Below are 19,229 nucleotides of genomic sequence, written 5' to 3'. Positions count from 1 at the left end.
TATGTCATAAAAAGAGATAAAAAGTTATAGTAAATTATGTCATAAAAAGGGAGAACAAGTCATAGTATAGTATTTTATAAAAAGAGATAAAAAATAATTTTATAATATGTCATAAAAAGGGATAAAAAGTAAAATTCTAATATGTCATAAAAAAGGATAAAAAATCATAGTATAGTATGTCATAAAAAGGGATAAAAAGTCGTAGTATAGCATGTAAAAAAGAATAAAAAGTAATAAAATGGCATAGTTTAGTATGGCATAAAAAGAGATAATAAGTCATAGTATAGTATGTCATAAAATGGATAAATGGTCGTAGTATAATATCTTATGAAAAGGGATAAAAAGTCATAGTTTAGTATGTCATGAAAAGAGATAAATAGTCATAGTATAGCATGTCATAAAGTGATAAAAAGTCATAGTATAGTAATTAATAAAAAGGGATAAAAACATCTCAGGGCGTGACCAGAATCAGACTTTTACTTTGAAAGGTCAGACAGCAGACGAGGTGGCCGAGAGGTTAAGGCGATGGACTGCTAATCCATTGTGCTCTGCACGCGTGGGTTCGAATCCCATCCTCGTCGTAGTGGGTTAGATACCCTCCAACATTTAATAGTCATCAATAGAACGGACTATGTTCTCACTGCTCTCTTTGGGAACAGGTTCTCATTTCTTTACTGTGGTACGTTAAAAACACTCATAGTACAGTATGTGGAGATATAAATACATAATATAGTATGTTGATAAATGTGATAAAATAGTTAGGCCATGTCATAAAAAATCATAGTTAAGTATGTTATAAAAAGGGATAAAAATAATAGTATAATATGTCATAAAAAGGGATAAAAAAATAATAGTATAATATGTCATAAAAAGTCATAGTATTTCATAAAAATATATAAAAAATATATGAATATATTAAAAAAATCATAGTTAAGTATGTCATATAAAGGGATAAACTTGGAAAATGTGTATTTATGCAGCTACAGTTTTTTTTGGAGGCACATGGCACTTTAGATATTTTTCAGTCAGGTTTTAAAGCATTTCATAGCACTGAGTCTGCTCTTTTAAAGGTTTTTAATGACCTGTTTTTAATAACGGATTCTGGTGATTCAGCCATTTTAGTGCTTTTAGATCTCACTGCTGCTTTCGACACAGTTGACCACACAATTCTATTATCTCGCTTGGAAAACTGTGTGGGAGTTAGGGGGACTGCCTTAAAATGGTTCCAGTCTAATCTTTCAGGGAGATGCTTCTTTGTTAAAATGGGGGACTCTACCTCATCAACTGTGCCTCTTAACTGTGGAGTCCCCCAGGGATCTATTCTTGGTCCTATTCTTTTTGCACTGTACCTCCTTCCACTTGGAATAGTTTTTAAAAAGCATGGCATCTCCTATCATCTTTATGCTGATGATTGTCAAATTTATATACCAATCAAAAAGCAGGAAGGCAGCCCCCTGACACCCCTACTAAACTGTTTAAATGACGTCAAAGCGTGGTTAGCCCAAAATCTTTTAAAACTAAATGAGAGTAAAACTGAGATCATGCAGTTTGGCCCCACTAACTCTATGATAAACTTGGGCCCCCTCAGTGATTCTGTGCATCCTGTTGTAACTGACCTTGGGGTAAAAATAGACAGTGATTTTAAACTTGACAAACAAATAAATGCAGTTGTGAAATCTGGTTTTAATCATCTTCGTCTTTTAGCCAAAGTTAAACCGTTTTTGTCTTTTAACAGTTTTGAACAAGCTATACATGCTTTTATTTCTTCTCGTTTAGACTACTCTAATGCACTTTATATCGGTATAAGTCACAAAGCACTTTCACGCTTACAGTTAGTCCAAAATTCTGCAGCACGTCTTTTAACTGGAACTAAAAAGCGCGCTCATATAAGTCCAATTCTTACTTCATTGCACTGGCTTCCTGTACGTTTTAGGATTGATTTTAAGATTTTATTGTTTGTTTTTAAAGCTGTGAATGGACTGGCCCCAACATATATCTCAGACCGGATCCAGATTTATAGGCCGGCGCGGTCCCTGAGGTCAGAGAGCCAGCTCCAGCTTGTGGTCCCAAAGACGAGACTTAAAACTCGGGGGGAAAGGGCCTTTTCTGTGGCTGGACCTAGACTCTGGAACGCTCTGCCCCTCCATGTCCGAACAGCCCCAACAGTTGAGTGTTTTAAGTCTCGTCTTAAGACACATTTTTATTCTTTGGCTTTTAACTCCATGTGAGTTGTGTGGTCCTCTGATGGCTCTTACTGTTTTATTGTATTTTAGTATTTATTATTTTTATCTATTTTTTATCTTTTTAAACCAGATGCTCTTATTTTGTTTTTACAATATTTTACATTAATTGTTTTGTATGTTTGAGTTTTCTGTGCAGCACTTTGGTAACTTTGTGTTTGTAAAATGTGCTATACAAATAAAGTGGATTGGATTGGATAAAAAGTCATAGTATAGTATGTTTTAAAAGAGATAAAAAATAATAGTATAATATGTCATAAAAAGGGATAAAAAGTCATAGTATAGTATGTTTTAAAAGAGATAAAAAATAATAGTATAATATGTCATAAAAAGGGATACAAAATCATAGTATAGTATGTCATGAAAAGGGATAAAAAGTCATAGTATAATATGTCATAAAAACAGATAAAAAGTCATTTTATAATATGTCATAAAAATAGATAAAAGTCATTGTTTACTATGTCATAAAAATTGATAAAAGTCATAGTATAGTATGTCATAAAACAGATAAAAAGTAATTTTATAATATGTCATAAAAAGTGATGAAAGTCATAAAAAGTAATAGTTTAGTTTGTCATAAAAAGAGATAAATAGTCATAGTATAGTATATCATAAAACAGATGAAAAGTCATTTTATAATATGTCATAAAAACAGAAAAAAAGTCATAGTATAATATGTCATAAAAGAGAATAGTCATAGTATAGTAATTAATAAAAAGGGATCAAAAGATCTCAGGGCGTGACCAGAAAAAGAGATAAAAAGGCATAAAAAGTCATAGTATTTCATAAAAATATATAAAAATATATGAATATATAAAAATCATAGTTAAGTATGTCATAAAAGGGATAAAAAGTCATAGTATGGTATGTTATAAAAAGGGAGAAAAAGTTAAAGTATAATATGTCATAAAAAAGGATAAAAAGTCATAGTATAATATATCATAAAACAGATGAAAAGTCATTTTATAATATGTCATAAAAACAGAAAAAAAGTCATAGTATAATATGTCATAAAAAGAGATAAATAGTCATAGTATAGTAATTAATAAAAAGGGATCAAAAGATCTCAGGGCGTGACCAGAATCAGACTTTTACTTTGAAAGGTCAGACAGCAGACGAGGTGGCCGAGAGGTTAAGGCGATGGACTGCTAATCCATTGTGCTCTGCACGCGTGGGTTCGAATCCCATCCTCGTCGTAGTGGGTTAGATACCCTCCAACATTTAATAGTCATCAATAGAACGGACTATGTTCTCACTGCTCTCTTTGGGAACAGGTTCTCATTTCTTTACTGTGGTACGTTAAAAACACTCATAGTACAGTATGTAGAGATATAAATACATCATATAAGATGTTGATAAAAGTGATAAAATAGTCATAGCATGTCATAAAAAGTGATGAAAACTCATATTATAGCATGTCATAAAAAGGGATTAAAAAGTCATAGTATTTCATAAAAATATATAAAAAATATATGAATATATAAAAAATCATAGTTAAGTATGTCATAAAAAGGGATAAAAAGTCATATCATAGTATGTTTTAAAAAGAGATAAAAAATAATAGTAAAATATGTCATAAAAAGGGATAAAAAGTCATAGTATGGTATGTTATAAAAAGGGAGAAAAAGTTAAAGTATAATATGTCATAAAAAAGGATAAAAAGTCATAGTATAATATATCATAAAACAGATGAAAAGTCATTTTATAATATTTCATAAAAATGGATAAAAAGTCATAGTATAGTATGTCATAAAAAGTGATAAAAAGTAAAAAGATAAAAAGAATCAGACTTTTACTTTGAAAGGTCAGACAGCAGACGAGGTGGCCGAGAGGTTAAGGCGATGGACTGCTAATCCATTGTGCTCTGCACGCGTGGGTTCGAATCCCATCCTCGTCGTAGTGGGTTAGATACCCTCCAACATTTAATAGTCATCAATAGAACGGACTATGTTCTCACTGCTCTCTTTGGGAACAGGTTCTCATTCTTTACTGTGGTACGTTAAAAACACTCATAGTACAGTATGTGGAGATATAAATACATAATATAGTATGTTGATAAATGTGATAAAATAGTCATAGCATGTCATAAAAAGTCATAGTTTAGTATGTCATAAAAGTGATGAAAACTCATATTATAGCATGTCATAAAAGGGAAAAAAGTCATAGTATGTCATAAAAATATATAAAAATATATGAATATATAAAAATCATAGTTAAGTATGTCATAAAAGGGATAAAAAGTCATAGTATAGTATGTTTTAAAAAAAGATAAAAATAATGGTATAATATGTCATAAAAGGGATAAAAGTCATAGTATAGTATGTTATAAAAGAGATACAAAATAATATTTATATATGTCATAAAAAAGGGATAAAAAGTCATAAATAAAATGTCATAAAAAGTCATATATAAGTATGTCATAAAAAGAGATAAAAAGTCATAGTATAGTACGTCATAAAAAGGGAAAAAAGTCATAGTATAATATGTCATTAAAGGGATCAAAAGATCTCAGGCTGTGACCAGAATCAGGCTTTTACTTTGAAAGGTCAGACAGCAGACGAGGTGGCCGAGAGGTTAAGGCGATGGACTGCTAAGCCATTGTGCTCTGCACGCGTGGGTTCGAATCCCATCCTCGTCGTAGTGGGTTAGATACCCTCCAACATTTAATAGTCCTCAATAGAACGGACTATGTTCTCACTGCTCTCTTTGAGAACAGGTTCTCATTTCTTTACTGTGGTACGTTAAAAACACTCATAGTACAGTATGTAGAGATATAAATACATCATATAGTATGTTGATAAAAGTGATAAAATAGTCATAGCATGTCATAAAAAATCATAGTTTAGCATGTCATAAAAAGAGATAATAAGTCATAGTATAGTATGTCATAAAAACAGATAAAAAGTAATTGCAGGGCGGTACAGACGCAGACGTCAAGGCAAGGATTGGTAAAGGAAGAGCCGCCTTCGCCCAGCTCAAGAACATCTGGACCTCCAGAGAGCTGTCAGTGACCACCAAGATCCGAATATTCAACTCCAACGTGAAGTCAGTCTTATTGTATGGGGCAGAGACATGGAGGATAAACAAGACTACCATCAGAAAAGTCCAGACCTTCATCAACACCTGCCTCAGAAGAATTCTCCAGATCCGATGGCCTGACACCATCAGTAATACCAACCTCCGGGAAAGGACGGGCCAACTCCCTGCCGAAGAAGAAATCAGGAAGAGGAGATGGGGCTGGACAGGGCATACCCTACGAAAACCTCCAACCAGCATCACTAGGCAGGCGTTGCGGTGGAACCACAAGGCAAGCGGGAGAGAGGTCGGCCAAGAAACACCTGGCGACGCGACCTTGAGGCTGACACCACCAAGATGGGCTACACCTTGAACCAGTTAGAGAAAATGGCCCAGGAACCGAGGACTCGGAGAGCTGTTGTTGTTGGCGGCCCATACCCTGGTAGGGGTGACGGGCAGTAAGTAAGTAAGTAAGTAAGTAAGTATAGTATGTCATAAAATGGACAAATGGTCGTAGTATAATATCTTATGAAAAGGGATAAAAAGTCGTAGTTTAGTTTGTCATAAAAGAGATAAATAGTCATAGTATAGCATGTCATAAAGTGATAAAAAGTCATAGTATAGTAATTAATAAAAAGGGATCAAAAGATCTCAGGGCGTGACCAGAATCAGACTTTTATTTGAAAGGTCAGACAGCAGACGAGGTGGCCGAGAGGTTAAGGCGATGGACTGCTAATCCATTGTGCTCTGCACGCGTGGGTTCGAATCCCATCCTCGTCGTAGTGGGTTAGATACCCTCCAACATTTAATAGTCATCAATATTAAAAAGGGATAAAAAGTCATAGTATAGTTTGTAATAAAAACAGTTAAAAAGGCATTTTATAATATGTCATGAAAAGGGATAAAAAGTAAGATTCTAATATCTCATAAAAAAGGATAGTATGTATACTATATAGTATAGTATGTCATAAAAAGTTATAAAAAATTATAGTTTAGTATGTCATAAAAAGTGATAAAAAATCATAGTTTAGTATGTCATAAAAAGAGATAAAAAGTTATAGTAAATTATGTCATAAAAAGGGAGAACAAGTCATAGTATAGTATTTTATAAAAAGAGATAAAAAAATTTTTTAATATGTCATAAAAGGGATAAAAAGTAAAATTCTAATATGTCATAAAAAGGATAAAAAATCATAGTATAGTATGTCATAAAAAGGGATAAAAAGTCGTAGTATAGCATGTAAAAAAGAATAAAAAGTAATAAAATGGCATAGTTTAGTATGGCATAAAAAGAGATAATAAGTCATAGTATAGTATGTCATAAAATGGATAAATGGTCGTAGTATAATATCTTATGAAAAGGGATAAAAGTCTAGTTTAGTATGTCATGAAAAGAGATAAATAGTCATAGTATAGCATGTCATAAAGTGATAAAAAGTCATAGTATAGTAATTAATAAAAAGGGATAAAAACATCTCAGGGCGTGACCAGAATCAGACTTTTACTTTGAAAGGTCAGACAGCAGACGAGGTGGCCGAGAGGTTAAGGCGATGGACTGCTAATCCTTGTGCTCTGCACGCGTGGGTTTGAATCCCATCCTCGTCGTAGTGGGTTAGATACCCTCCAACATTTAATAGTATCAATAGACGGACTATGTTCTCACTGCTCTCTTGGAACGGTTCTCATTCTTTTACTGTGGTACGTTAAAACACTCATAGTACAGTATGGGGAGATATAAATACATAATATAGTATGTTGATAAATGTGATAAAAAGTTTGGCCATGTCATAAAAAATCATAGTTAAGTATGTTATAAAAAGGGATAAAAATAAATAGTATAATATGTCATAAAAAGGATAAAAAAATAATAGTATAATATGTCATAAAAAGTCATAGTATTTCATAAAAATATATAAAAAATATATGAATATATTAAAAAATCTAGTTAAGTATGTCATATAAAGGATAACTTGGAAAATGTGTATTTATGCAGCTACAGTTTTTTTTGGAGGCACATGGCACTTTAGATATTTTTCAGTCAGGTTTTAAAGCATTTCATAGCACTGAGTCTGCTCTTTTAAAGGTTTTTAATGACCTGTTTTTAATAACGGATTCTGGTTTTCAGCCATTTTAGTGCTTTTAGATTCACTGCTGCTTTCGACACAGTTGACCACACAATTCTATTATCTCGCTTGGAAAACTGTGTGGGAGTTAGGGGGACTGCCTTAAAATGGTTCCAGTCTAATCTTTCAGGGAGATGCTTCTTTGTTAAAATGGGGGACTCTACCTCATCAACTGTGCCTCTTAACTGTGGAGTCCCCCAGGGATCTATTCTTGGTCCCTATTCTTTTGCACTGTACCCCTTCCACTTGGAATAGTTTTTAAAAAGCATGGCATCTCCTATCATCTTTATGCTGATGATTGTCAATTTATATACCAATCAAAAAGCAGGAAGGCAGCCCCCTGACACCCCTACTAAACTGTTTAAATGACGTCAAAGCGTGGTTAGCCCAAAATCTTTTAAAACTAAATGAGAGTAAAACTGAGATCATGCAGTTTGCCCCACTAACTCTATGATAAACTTGGGCCCCTCAGTGATTCTGTGCATCCTGTTGTAACTGACCTTGGGGTAAAAATAGACAGTGATTTTAAACTTGACAAACAAATAAATGCAGTTGTGAAATCGTTTTTAATCATCTTCGTCTTTTAGCCAAAGTTAAACCGTTTTTGTCTTTTAACAGTTTTGAACAAGCTATACATGCTTTTATTTCTTCTCGTTTAGACTACTCTAATGCCACTTTATATCGGTATGTCACAAAGCACTTTCACGCTTACAGTTAGTCCAAAATTCTGCAGCACGTCTTTTTAACTGGAACTAAAAACGCGCTCATATAAGTCCAATTCTTACTTCATTGCACTGGCTTCCTGTACGTTTTAGGATTGATTTTAAGATTTTATTGTTTGTTTTTAAAGCTGTGAATGGACTGGCCCCAACATATATCTCAGACCTCATCCAGATTTATAGGCCGGCGCGATCACTGAGGTCAGAGAGCCAGCTCCAGCTTGTGGTCCCAAAGACAGACTTAAAACTCGGGGGACAGGGCCTTTTCTGTTGCTGGACCTAGACTCTGGAACGCTCTGCCCCTCCATTGTCCCAACAGCCCCAACAGTTTGAGTGTTTTAAGTCTCGTCTTTAAGACACATTTTTATTCTTTGGCTTTTAACTCCATGTGAGTTGTGTGGTCCTCTGATGGCTCTTACTGTTTTATTGTATTTTAGTATTTATTATTTTTATCTATTTTTTATCTTTTTAACCAGATGCTCTTATTTTGTTTTTTACAATATTTTACATTAATTGGTTTGTATGTTTGAGTTTTCTGTGCAGCACTTTGGTAACTTTGTGTTTGTAAAATGTGCTTTACAAATAAAGTCGATGGATGGATAAAAGTCATAGTATAGTATGTTTTAAAAGAGATAAAAAATAATAGTATATATGTCATAAAAAGGGATAAAAAGTCATAGTATAGTATGTTTTAAAAGAGATAAAAAATAATAGTATAATATGGTGTCATAAAAAGGGATACAAAATCATAGTATAGTATGTCATGAAAAGGGATAAAAAGTCATAGTATATATGTCATAAAACAGATAAAAAGTCATTTATAATATGTCATAAATAGATTAAAAGTCATTGTTTACTATGTCATAAAAAATTGTAAAAAAGTCATAGTATAGTATGTCATAAACAGATAAAAGTAATTTTATAATATGTCATAAAAAGTGATGAAAAGTCATAAAAAGTATAGTTTAGTTGGTCATAAAAAAGATAAATAGTCATAGTATAGTATATCATAAAACAGATGAAGTCATTTTAATATGTCATAAAAACAGAAAAAAGTCATAGTATAATATGTCATAAAAAGAGATAAATAGTCATAGTTAGTAATTAATAAAAGGGATCAAAAGATCTCAGGGCGTGACCAGAAAAAGAGATAAAAAGGCATAAACAGTCATAGTATTTCATAAAAATATATAAAAAATATATGAATCTATAAAAAATCATAGTTAAGTATGTTATAAAAAGGGAGAAAAAGTTAAAGTATATATGTCATAAAAAAGGATAAAAAGTCATAGTATAATATATCATAAAACAGATGAAAAGTCATTTTATAATATTTCATAAAATGGATAAAAAGTCATAGTATATATGTCATAAAAAGAGAGAAATAGTCATAGTAATAGTAATTAATAAAAAGAGATAGAAAGACTCAGGGCGTGACCAGAATCAGACTTTTACTTTGAAAGGTCAGACAGCAGACGAGGTGGCCGAGAGGTTAGGCGATGGACTGCTAATCCATTGTGCTCTGCACGCTGGTTCGAATCCCATCCTCGTCGTAGTGGGTTAGATACCCTCCAACATTTAATAGTCATAAATATTAAAAATTAGTTAAAAAGGATAAAAAGTCATAGTATAGTATGTAATAAAAACGGTTAAAAAATCATTTTATAATATGTCATAAAAAGGGATAAAAGTAAGATTCTAATATGTCATAAAAAGGATTATATATACTATATAGTATAGTATGTCATGAAAAGTATAAAAAATTATAGTACAGTATGTCATAAAAGAGATAAAAAGTCATAGTATAGTATGTCATAAAATGTGATAAAAGTCATAGTATAATATTTCATAAAAAGGGATAAAAAGTCATAGTATAGTATGTTATAAAAAGAGATAATAAGTCTAGTATAGTATGTCATAAAATGGACAAATGGTCGTAGTATAATATCTTATGAAAAGGATAAAAAGTCATAGTTTAGTTTGTCATAAAAAGAGATAAATAGTCATAGTATAGTATATCATAAAACAGATGAAAATCATTTTATAATATGTCATAAAAACAGAAAAAAAGTCATAGTATAATATGTCATAAAAGAGATAAATAGTCATAGTATAGTAATTAATAAAAAGGATCAAAGCTCTCAGGGCGTGACCAGAATCAGCTTTTACTTTGAAAGGTGAGACAGCAGAAGAGGTGGCCGAGAGGTTAAGGCGATGGACTGCTAATCCATTGTGCTCTGCACGCGTGGGTTCGAATCCCATCCTCGTCGTAGTGGGTTTAGATACCCTCCAACATTTAATAGTCATCAATAGAACGGACTATGTTTCACTGCTCTCTTTGGGAACAGGTTCTCATTTCTTTACTGTGGTACGTTAAAAACACTCATAGTACAGTATGTGGAGATATAAATACATCATATAGGATGTTGAGAAAAGTGATAAATAGTCATAACATGTCATAAAAATCATCAGTAAGTATGTCATAAAAAGTAAAAAAAAACTCAAATTATAGCATGTCATAAAAAGGGATATAAAGTCATAGTATGTCATAAAAATATAAAAAAATTGAACATACAAAAAATCATAGTTATGGTATGTCATAAAAAGGATAAAAAGTCATAGTATAGTAGTATGTCATAAAACAGATGAAAAGTCATTTTATAATATGTCATAAAAAGAGATAAATAGTCATAGTATAGTAATTAATAAAAAGGGATCAAAAGAACTCAGGGCGTGACCAGAATCAGACTTTTACTTTGAAAGGTCAGACAGCAGACGAGGTGGCCGAGAGGTTAAGGCGATGGACTGCTAATCCATTGTGCTCTGCACGCGTGGGTTCGAATCCCATCCTCGTCGTAGTGGGTTAGATACCCTCCCACATTTAATAGTCATCAATATTAAAAATTATTAAAAAGGGATAAAAAGTCATTGTATAGTATAATAAAAACAGTTAAAAAGTCATTTTATAATATGTCATAAAAAGGGATAAAAGTTTAAGTATAAATATGTCATAAAAAGGGATAAAAAGTAAGATTCTATATGTCATGAAAAAGGATAGTATATATACTATATAGTATAGTATGTCATAAAAGTGATAAAAAACATAGTTTATTATGTCATAAAAAGAGATAAAAAGTCATAGTAAATTATGTCAAAAAGGGAGAACAAGTCATAGTATAGTATGTTATAAAAAGAGATAAAAATCATTTTATAATATGTCATAAAAGGGATAAAAAGTTATAGTATAATATGTCATAAAAAGGGATAAAAAGTAAAATTCTAATACGTCAAAAAAAGGATAAAAAATCATAGTATAATATGTCATAAAAAGAGATAAAAAGTCGTAGTATAGCATGTAAAAAAGAAGAAAAAGTAATAAAATGGCATAGTTTAATATGTCATAAAAGGGACAAATGGTCGTAGTATATTATCTTATGAAAAGGGATAAAAAGTCATAGTTTAGTTTGTCATAAAAGAGATAAATAGTCATAGTTTAGCATGTCATAAAGTGATAAAAAGTCATAGTATAGTAATTAATAAAAAGGGATAAAAAGATCTCAGGGCGTGACCAGAATCAGATTTTTACTTTGAATACATCATATAGTATGTGATAAATGTGATAAAATAGTTATGGCATGTCTTAAAAGTCTAGTATAGTATGTCATAAAAAGAGATAAAAAGTCATAGTGTAGTATGTCATGAAAGGGATAAAAAGAACTCAGGGCGTGACCAGAATCAGACTTTTACTTTGAAAGGTCAGACAGCAGACGAGGTGGCCGAGAGGTTAAGGCGATGGACTGCTAATCCATTGTGCTCTGCACGCGTGGGTTCGAATCCATCTCGTCGTAGTGGGTTAGATACCCTCCAACATTTAATAGTCATAATATTAAAAATTAGTAAAAGGGATAAAAAGTCATAGTATAGTATGTATAAAAACGGTTAAAAAAATCATTTTATAATATGTCATAAAAAGGGATAAAAAGTAAGATTCTAATATGTCATAAAAAGGATAGTATATATACTATATGTATAGTATGTCATGAAAAGTTATAAAAATTATAGTACAGTATGTCATAAAAGAGATAAAAAGTCATAGTATAGTATGTCATAAAATGTGATAAAAAGTCATAGTATAATATTTCATAAAAAGGGATAAAAAGTCATAGTTTAGTATGTTATAAAAAGAGATAATAAGTCATAGTATAGTATGTCATAAAATGGACAAATGGTCGTAGTATAATATCTTATGAAAAGGGGATAAAAAGTCATAGTTTAGTTTGTCATAAAAAGATAAATAGTCATAGTATAGTATATCATAAACAGATGAAAAGTCTTTATAATATGTCATAAAAACAGAAAAAAAGTCATAGTATAATATGTCATAAAAAGAGATAAATAGTCATAGTATAGTAATTAATAAAAAGGGATCAAAAGATCTCAGGGCGTGACCAGAATCAGGCTTTTACTTTGAAAGTGAGACGCAGAAGAGGTGGCCGAGAGGTTAAGCGATGGACTGCTAATCCATTGTGCTCTGCACGCGTGGTTCGAATCCCATCCTCGTCGTAGTGGGTTAGATACCCTCCAACATTTAATAGTCATCAATAGAACGGACTATGTTCTCACTGCTCTCTTTGGGACAGGTTCTCATTTCTTTACTGTGGTACGTTAAAAACACTCATAGTACAGTATGTGGAGATATAAATACATCATATAGATTTGATAAAAGTGATAAAATAGTCATAACATGTCATAAAAAATCATAGTATAGTATGTCATAAAAGTAAAAAAAAACTCAAATTATATCAGCATGTCATAAAAAGGGATATAAGTCATAGTATTCATAAAATAAAAAAAAAATATGAACATACAAAAAATCATAGTTAGGTATGTCATAAAGGGATAAAAAAGTCATAGTATAGTATGTCATAAACAGATGAAAGTCATTTTATAATATGTCATAAAAAGAGATAAATAGTCATAGTATAGTAATTAATAAAAGGATCAAAAGAACTCAGGGCGTGACCAAATCAGACTTTTACTTTGAAAGGTCAGACAGCAGACGAGGTGGCCGAGAGGTTAAGGCGATGGACTGCTAATCCATTGTGCTCTGCACGCGTGGGTTCGAATCCCATCCTCGTCGTAGTGGGTTAGAGTACCCTCCCACATTTAATAGTCATCAATATTAAAATTAGTAAAAAGGGATAAAAAGTCATTGTATAGTAATGTAAAAAGTTAAAAAGTCATTTTATAATATGTCATAAAAAGGGATAAAAGTTATAGTATAATATGTCATAAAAAGGATAAAAAGTAAGATTCTAATATGTCATGAAAAAGGATAGTATATATACTATATAGTATAGTATGTCATAAAAAGTGATAAAAAATCATAGTTTATTATGTCATAAAAAGAGATAAAAAGTCATAGTAAATTATGTCATAAAAAGGGAGAACAGTCATAGTATAGTATGTTATAAAAAGAGATAAAAAATCATTTTATAATATGTCATAAAAGGGATAAAAAGTTTAGTATAATATGTCATAAAAAGGGAAAAAGTAAAATTCTAATACGTCAAAAAAGGATAAAAATCATAGTATAATATGTCATAAAAAGAGATAAAAGTCGTAGTATAGCATGTAAAAAGAATAAAAGTAATAAAATCATAGTTTTAGTATGTCATAAAATGGACAAATGGTCGTATATATTATCTTATGAAAAGGGATAAAAAGTCATAGTTTAGTTTGTCATAAAAAGAGATAATAGTCATCGTTTAGCATGTCATAAGTGATAAAAGTCATAGTATAGTAATTAATAAAAAGGATAAAAAGATCTCAGGGCGTGACCAAATCAGATTTTTACTTTGAATACATCATATAGTATGTTGATAAATGTGATAAAATAGTTATGGCATGTCTTAAAAAGTCATAGTATAGTATCATAAAAAGAGATAAAAAGTCATAGTGTAGTATGTCATGAAAGGATAAAAAGAACTCAGGGCGTGACCAGAATCAGACTTTTACTTTGAAAGGTCAGACAGCAGACGAGGTGCCGAGAGGTTAAGGCGAGGACTGCTAATCCATTGTGCTCTGCACGCGTGGGTTCGAATCCCATCCTCGTCGTAGTGGGTTAGATACCCTCCAACATTTAATAGTCATCAATAGAACGGACTATGTTCTCACCGCTCTCTTTGGGAACAGGTTCTCATTTCTTTACTGTGGTACGTTAAAAACTCATAGTACAGTATGTAGAGATATAAATACATAAATAGTAATAATAATAAAAAATAATAATACATTTTATTTAACAGCGCCTTTCTAACACTCAAGGACGCTTTACAGACAATAAAAGACAGATACAGAACAGAAAAGTGTACGTAGTTATAACAAAAAAACAAAACAAAAAAACAAAAAACAAAACAAACAAAAAACAAAAACAAACAAAACAGGAACAGTGTATTTACAGATAAGCGAGCTGGAACAGATGGGTTTTTAGTCTAGTTTTGAACGAGGGAGAGAGTTGATGTTGCGGAGGTCGGTGGGAGTGAGTTCCAGAGCTGGGGAGCAGAGCGGCGAAGGCTCTGGTCCCCACGGTGATGAGTCGAGCATGGGGGACAGTGAGGTGGAGGGAGGAGGAAGATCTGAGGGAGCGGAGGGGACGGCAATGTGTAGGAGTTCTGATAGATATGGAGGAGCAAGGTTTATGGATGGCTTTGAAAGTATGGAGAAGGATTTTAAATTGTTTTCTGAATTGAACTGGAAGCCAATGGAGCTGCTGAAGAACCGGGGTTATATGATGAAATGAGGGGGTTCTGTGATGACACGAGCTGCTGAGTCTGAAGAAGTTGAAGTTTAGGAGGGATTTTTGAGGAAGGCCAAAACGGAGAGAGTTACAGTAGTCAAGGCGGGAGGTGATGAGGCTGTGGATAAGGATGGAGGCAGTGTGAGTGGTAAGGGACGGACGGAGGCGGTTAATGTTGCGTAGGTGGAAGTATGCAGACCAGCAGATATTATTTATGTTGACTGAAAGGAGAGGGAGGAATCGAGGATGACGCCCAGACTCTTGACCTGAGGGGAAGAGGAGACCAAGGAGTTCCGATTGGTAGAGAGAAACTATTGATTTTGGATAGGGTGGACTTGGTGGCTACGAGGAGGAGTTCGGTTTTATCACTGTTTAGTTTAAGGAAGTTTGAGGTGAACCAGTCTTTTATTTCAAGTAAGCAGTTAGTAAGGGACAAGGGGGAGAGCGAGGAGGTGTGGTTGCTGGATAAGTAGAGCTGGGTGTCGTCTGCATAACAATGAAAATAATGTTGAATTTGCGGAAGATATTGCCAAGGGGAAGTAGGTAGGTGATGAAAAGGAGGGGGCCAAGAACTGAACCTTGAGGGACGCCAGTAGTAACGGGGAGGGTGGGATGTGAAAGATTGAGTTGAATAAACTGAGTGCGGTCGGAGAGATATGAGCCGGAAACCAGTCAAGAGGGGTGTGAGAGATGCCGAGAGAAGATAGTCTATTGAGGAGAATGGAGTGAGAAATGGTATCAAGGGCCGCACTGAGATCGAGGAGGATGAGGGATGGAGATGAGTCCGGAATCAGCAGCTGTGAGGGATCATTGGTGATTTTTATAAGGGCAGTTTCAGTACTATGGGAGGGGCGAAAACCAGACTGGAAAGGTCATAAAGACATTAAGGGTAAGAAAAGCATGGAGTTGAACAGACACTATTTTTTCAAGAATTTTAGATAAAGGAAGATTTGAGATAGGACAAAGATTAATGTATTGGTTGGATCTGCGCCAGGTTTTTTCAGAATGGGTGAGACGGATGCTGTTTTGAAAGTTGAGGGGACATACCAGAGGAGAGAGAAGAATGAATAATGGTAGTTATGAAGGAGATGAGGGAAATGAGACAGGTTTTGACAAGAGCTCTGGGGAGGGGGGTCAAGAGAACAGGTGAGGACTTGGATTTACGAGATGAAAATTTTAGAAATTGCGGAGGGGGTGTGGCAGTAGAAAGCAACAAAATGACTGGCTATGGGGAGGGGCAAAGGTGGAGGGGAAGGCAAGGGGGTCAATGTAATTGCTGGTGAATGGAGTGATTTTTTCATTAAAAAAGACAACCAGTGAATTACAAGTTTCAACTGAGTACATGTGAGAAGGTAGAGAATCAGGGGATTAAGGTCTTATGGATTATTGAAAAGAGAGACTGCTGGAGTTTCCTTTGTTGGAGCAGATGAGGTCAGAATAGAAGTTTGATTTTAGTTACGGCTATTGGTTTGAGTAATGAAGAAGATGAGATTTATACATTTCTTTGTGAATGGAGAGACCAGTTTTTTTATAGAGGCGTTCAAGTTGGCGACCCTTGGCTTTCATGATGCGGAGCTCAGGTGAAAACCAAGGGGCAGGCGAAAAAGGACACATATAAGTATGTTGATTAAAGGGATGAAATAGTCATAGCATGTCCTAAAAAGTGATGAAAATTCATATTATAGCATGTCATAAAAAGGATAAAAAGTCATAGTATGTCATAAAAATATATAAAAAAATATGAATATATAAAAAATCATAGTTAAGTATGTCATAAAAAGGGATAAAAAGTCTAGTATAGTATGTTTTTAAAAAAAGATAAAAATAATGTTATAATATGTCATAAAAAGGGATAAAACGTCATAGCATAGTATGGTTTTAAAAAAGAGATAAAAACCTAATAGTATATATGTCATAAAAAAGGGATAAAAAGTCATAATAATAAAATGTCATAAAAAGTCATAATAAAGTATGTCATAAAAAGGGAAAAAAGTCATAGTATATTGTCATTAAAGGGATCAAAAGAACTCAGGGCGTGACCAGATTCAGACTTTTACTTTGAAAGGTCAGACAGCAGACGAGGTGCCGAGAGGTTAAGGCGATGGACTGCTAATCCATTGTGCTCTGCATGCGTGGGTTTCGAATCCCATCCTCGTCGTAGTGGGTTAGATACCCTCCAACATTAATAGTCATCAATAGAACGGACTCTATGTTCTCCTGCTCTCTTTGGGACAGTTCTCATTTCTTTACTGTGGTACGAAAAACATCATAACAGTATGTAGAGATATAAATACATCATATAGTAAGTTGATAAATTGATAAAAGTCATAGCATGTCATAAAAAGTGATGAAAACTCATATTATAGCATGTCATAAAAAGGCATAAACAGTCATAGTATGTCATAAAAAAAATAAAAATATATGAACATATAAAAAATCATAGTTAAGTATGTCATAAAAAGGGATAAAAATCATAGTTAGTATGTCATAAAATGGATAACAATCATTGTTTAGTATGTCATAAAAATGATAAAAAGTCATCGTAGTTGTATGTCATAAAAATTGATAAAAAGTCATAGTATAGTCTGTCATGAAAAGGGATAAAAAGTCATAGTATAATATGTCATAAAAACAGATAAAAAATAATTTTATAATATGTCATAAAAAGGGATAAAAAGTCATTGTTTAGTATGTCATAAAAATTGATAAAAAGTCATAGTATAATATGTCATAAAAAACAGATAAAAGTAATTTTATAGTAGTGTCATAAAAAGTGATGAAAAGTCATAGTATAGTAATAATAAAAAGGGATAAAAGATCTCAGGGCGTGACCAGAATCAACTTTTACTTTGAAAGGTCAGACGAGGTGGCCGAGAGGTTAAGGCGATGGACTGCTAATCCATTGTGCTCTGCACGCGTGGGTTCGAATCCCATCCTCGTCGTAGTGGGTTAGATACCCTCCAACATTTAATAGTCATCAATAGAACGGACTATGTTCTCACTGCTCTCTTGGGAACAGGTTCTCATTTCTTTACTGTGGTAACTTTAAAAACACTCATAGTAAAGTATGTGGAGATATAAACATAATATAGTATGTGATAAATGTGATAAAATAGTCATAGCATGTCATAAAAAGTCATAGTTTAGTATGTCATAAAAAGTGATGAAACCTCATATTAGCATGTCATAAAAGGGGAAAAAAGTCATAGTATGTCAAAAAAATATATAAAAATATATGAATATATAAAAAATCATAGTTAAGTATGTCATAAAAGGGATAAAAGTCATGTATAGTAGGTTTTAAAAAAAGATAAAAAATAATGGTATAATATGTCATAAAAAGGGAATAAAAAGTCATAGTATAGTATGTTATAAAAAGAGATACAAAAATAGTATATTAGGTCATAAAAAAGGGATAAAAAGTCATAATATAAAATGTCATAAAAGTCATAATAAAGTAATGTCATAAAAAGAGATAAAAAGTCATAGTATAGTACGTCATAAAAAGGGATAAATTGTCATAGTATAATATGTCATTAAAAAGGAAAAAAGTCATAGTATAATTGTCATTAAAGGGATCAAAAGATCTCAGGCTGTGACCAGAATCAGGCTTTTACTTTGAAAGGTCAGACAGCAGACGAGGTGGCCGAGAGGTTAAGGCGATGGACTGCTAATCCATTGTGCTCTGCACGCGTGGGTTCGAATCCCATCCTCGTCGTAGTGGGTTAGATACCCTCCAACATTTATAGTCCATCAATAGAACGGACTATGTTCTCACTGCTCTCTTTGGGAACAGGTTCTCATTTCTTTTACTGTGTACGTAAAAACACTCATTACAGTATGTAGAGATATAAATACATCAGATAGGATGTTGATAAATGTATAAAATAGTCATAGCATGTCATAAAAAATCATAGTTTAGCATGTCATAAAAAGAGATAATAAGTCATAGATAGTATGTCATAAAAACAGAAAAAGTAATTGCAGGGCGTTACAGACGCAGACGTCAAGGCAAGGATTGGTAAAGGAAGAAGCCGCCTTCGCCCAGCTCAAGAACATCTGGACCTCCAGAGAGCTGTCAGTGACCACCAAATCCGAATATTCAACTCCAACGTGAAGTCAGTCTTATTGTATGGGGCAGAGACATGGAGGATAAACAAGACTACCCATCAGAAAAGTCCAGACCTTCATCAACACCTGCCTCAGAAGAATTCTCCAGATCCGATGGCCTGACACCATCATAATACCAACCTCCGGGAAGGACGGGCCAACTCCCTGCCGAAGAAGAAATCAGGAAGAGGAGATGGGGCTGGACAGGGCATACCCTACGAAACCT

The 19,229-nt window shown here is 33.1% G+C and overlaps 14 non-coding genes across 14 annotated transcripts; all 14 read left to right on the top strand.

Annotated features, from left to right (window-relative positions):
* The first annotated feature begins 499 nt into the window (after window positions 1-499).
* trnas-gcu (transfer RNA serine (anticodon GCU)) lies at window positions 500-581 on the top strand. Its single transcript has one exon. It is a non-coding gene; the product is annotated as a tRNA-Ser (tRNA).
* Window positions 582-3,354: 2,773 nt separating this feature from the next.
* trnas-gcu (transfer RNA serine (anticodon GCU)) lies at window positions 3,355-3,436 on the top strand. The gene has a single exon. It is a non-coding gene; the product is annotated as a tRNA-Ser (tRNA).
* Window positions 3,437-4,055: 619 nt separating this feature from the next.
* Window positions 4,056-4,137, top strand: trnas-gcu (transfer RNA serine (anticodon GCU)). The gene has a single exon. It is a non-coding gene; the product is annotated as a tRNA-Ser (tRNA).
* A 659-nt stretch (window positions 4,138-4,796) lies between these two features.
* On the top strand, window positions 4,797-4,878 carry trnas-gcu (transfer RNA serine (anticodon GCU)). The gene has a single exon. It is a non-coding gene; the product is annotated as a tRNA-Ser (tRNA).
* A 1,075-nt stretch (window positions 4,879-5,953) lies between these two features.
* trnas-gcu (transfer RNA serine (anticodon GCU)) lies at window positions 5,954-6,035 on the top strand. The gene has a single exon. It is a non-coding gene; the product is annotated as a tRNA-Ser (tRNA).
* Window positions 6,036-6,779: 744 nt separating this feature from the next.
* On the top strand, window positions 6,780-6,860 carry trnas-gcu (transfer RNA serine (anticodon GCU)). Its single transcript has one exon. It is a non-coding gene; the product is annotated as a tRNA-Ser (tRNA).
* A 3,425-nt stretch (window positions 6,861-10,285) lies between these two features.
* On the top strand, window positions 10,286-10,367 carry trnas-gcu (transfer RNA serine (anticodon GCU)). The gene has a single exon. It is a non-coding gene; the product is annotated as a tRNA-Ser (tRNA).
* Window positions 10,368-10,871: 504 nt separating this feature from the next.
* trnas-gcu (transfer RNA serine (anticodon GCU)) lies at window positions 10,872-10,953 on the top strand. Its single transcript has one exon. It is a non-coding gene; the product is annotated as a tRNA-Ser (tRNA).
* A 910-nt stretch (window positions 10,954-11,863) lies between these two features.
* trnas-gcu (transfer RNA serine (anticodon GCU)) lies at window positions 11,864-11,943 on the top strand. The gene has a single exon. It is a non-coding gene; the product is annotated as a tRNA-Ser (tRNA).
* A 1,212-nt stretch (window positions 11,944-13,155) lies between these two features.
* On the top strand, window positions 13,156-13,237 carry trnas-gcu (transfer RNA serine (anticodon GCU)). Its single transcript has one exon. It is a non-coding gene; the product is annotated as a tRNA-Ser (tRNA).
* An 897-nt stretch (window positions 13,238-14,134) lies between these two features.
* trnas-gcu (transfer RNA serine (anticodon GCU)) lies at window positions 14,135-14,214 on the top strand. Its single transcript has one exon. It is a non-coding gene; the product is annotated as a tRNA-Ser (tRNA).
* Window positions 14,215-16,969: 2,755 nt separating this feature from the next.
* Window positions 16,970-17,051, top strand: trnas-gcu (transfer RNA serine (anticodon GCU)). Its single transcript has one exon. It is a non-coding gene; the product is annotated as a tRNA-Ser (tRNA).
* A 702-nt stretch (window positions 17,052-17,753) lies between these two features.
* Window positions 17,754-17,835, top strand: trnas-gcu (transfer RNA serine (anticodon GCU)). Its single transcript has one exon. It is a non-coding gene; the product is annotated as a tRNA-Ser (tRNA).
* Window positions 17,836-18,529: 694 nt separating this feature from the next.
* trnas-gcu (transfer RNA serine (anticodon GCU)) lies at window positions 18,530-18,611 on the top strand. Its single transcript has one exon. It is a non-coding gene; the product is annotated as a tRNA-Ser (tRNA).
* The last annotated feature ends 618 nt before the right edge of the window (window positions 18,612-19,229 follow it).

The sequence above is a fragment of the Etheostoma spectabile genome, unplaced genomic scaffold (genome assembly GCF_008692095.1).
Source record: "Etheostoma spectabile isolate EspeVRDwgs_2016 unplaced genomic scaffold, UIUC_Espe_1.0 scaffold272, whole genome shotgun sequence".
In the NCBI taxonomy this organism is placed as follows: Eukaryota; Metazoa; Chordata; class Actinopteri; order Perciformes; family Percidae; genus Etheostoma; species Etheostoma spectabile.
The sequence above is the reverse complement of the archived record's forward strand: the minus strand, read 5'-3'. Positions and strand labels throughout refer to the sequence as shown.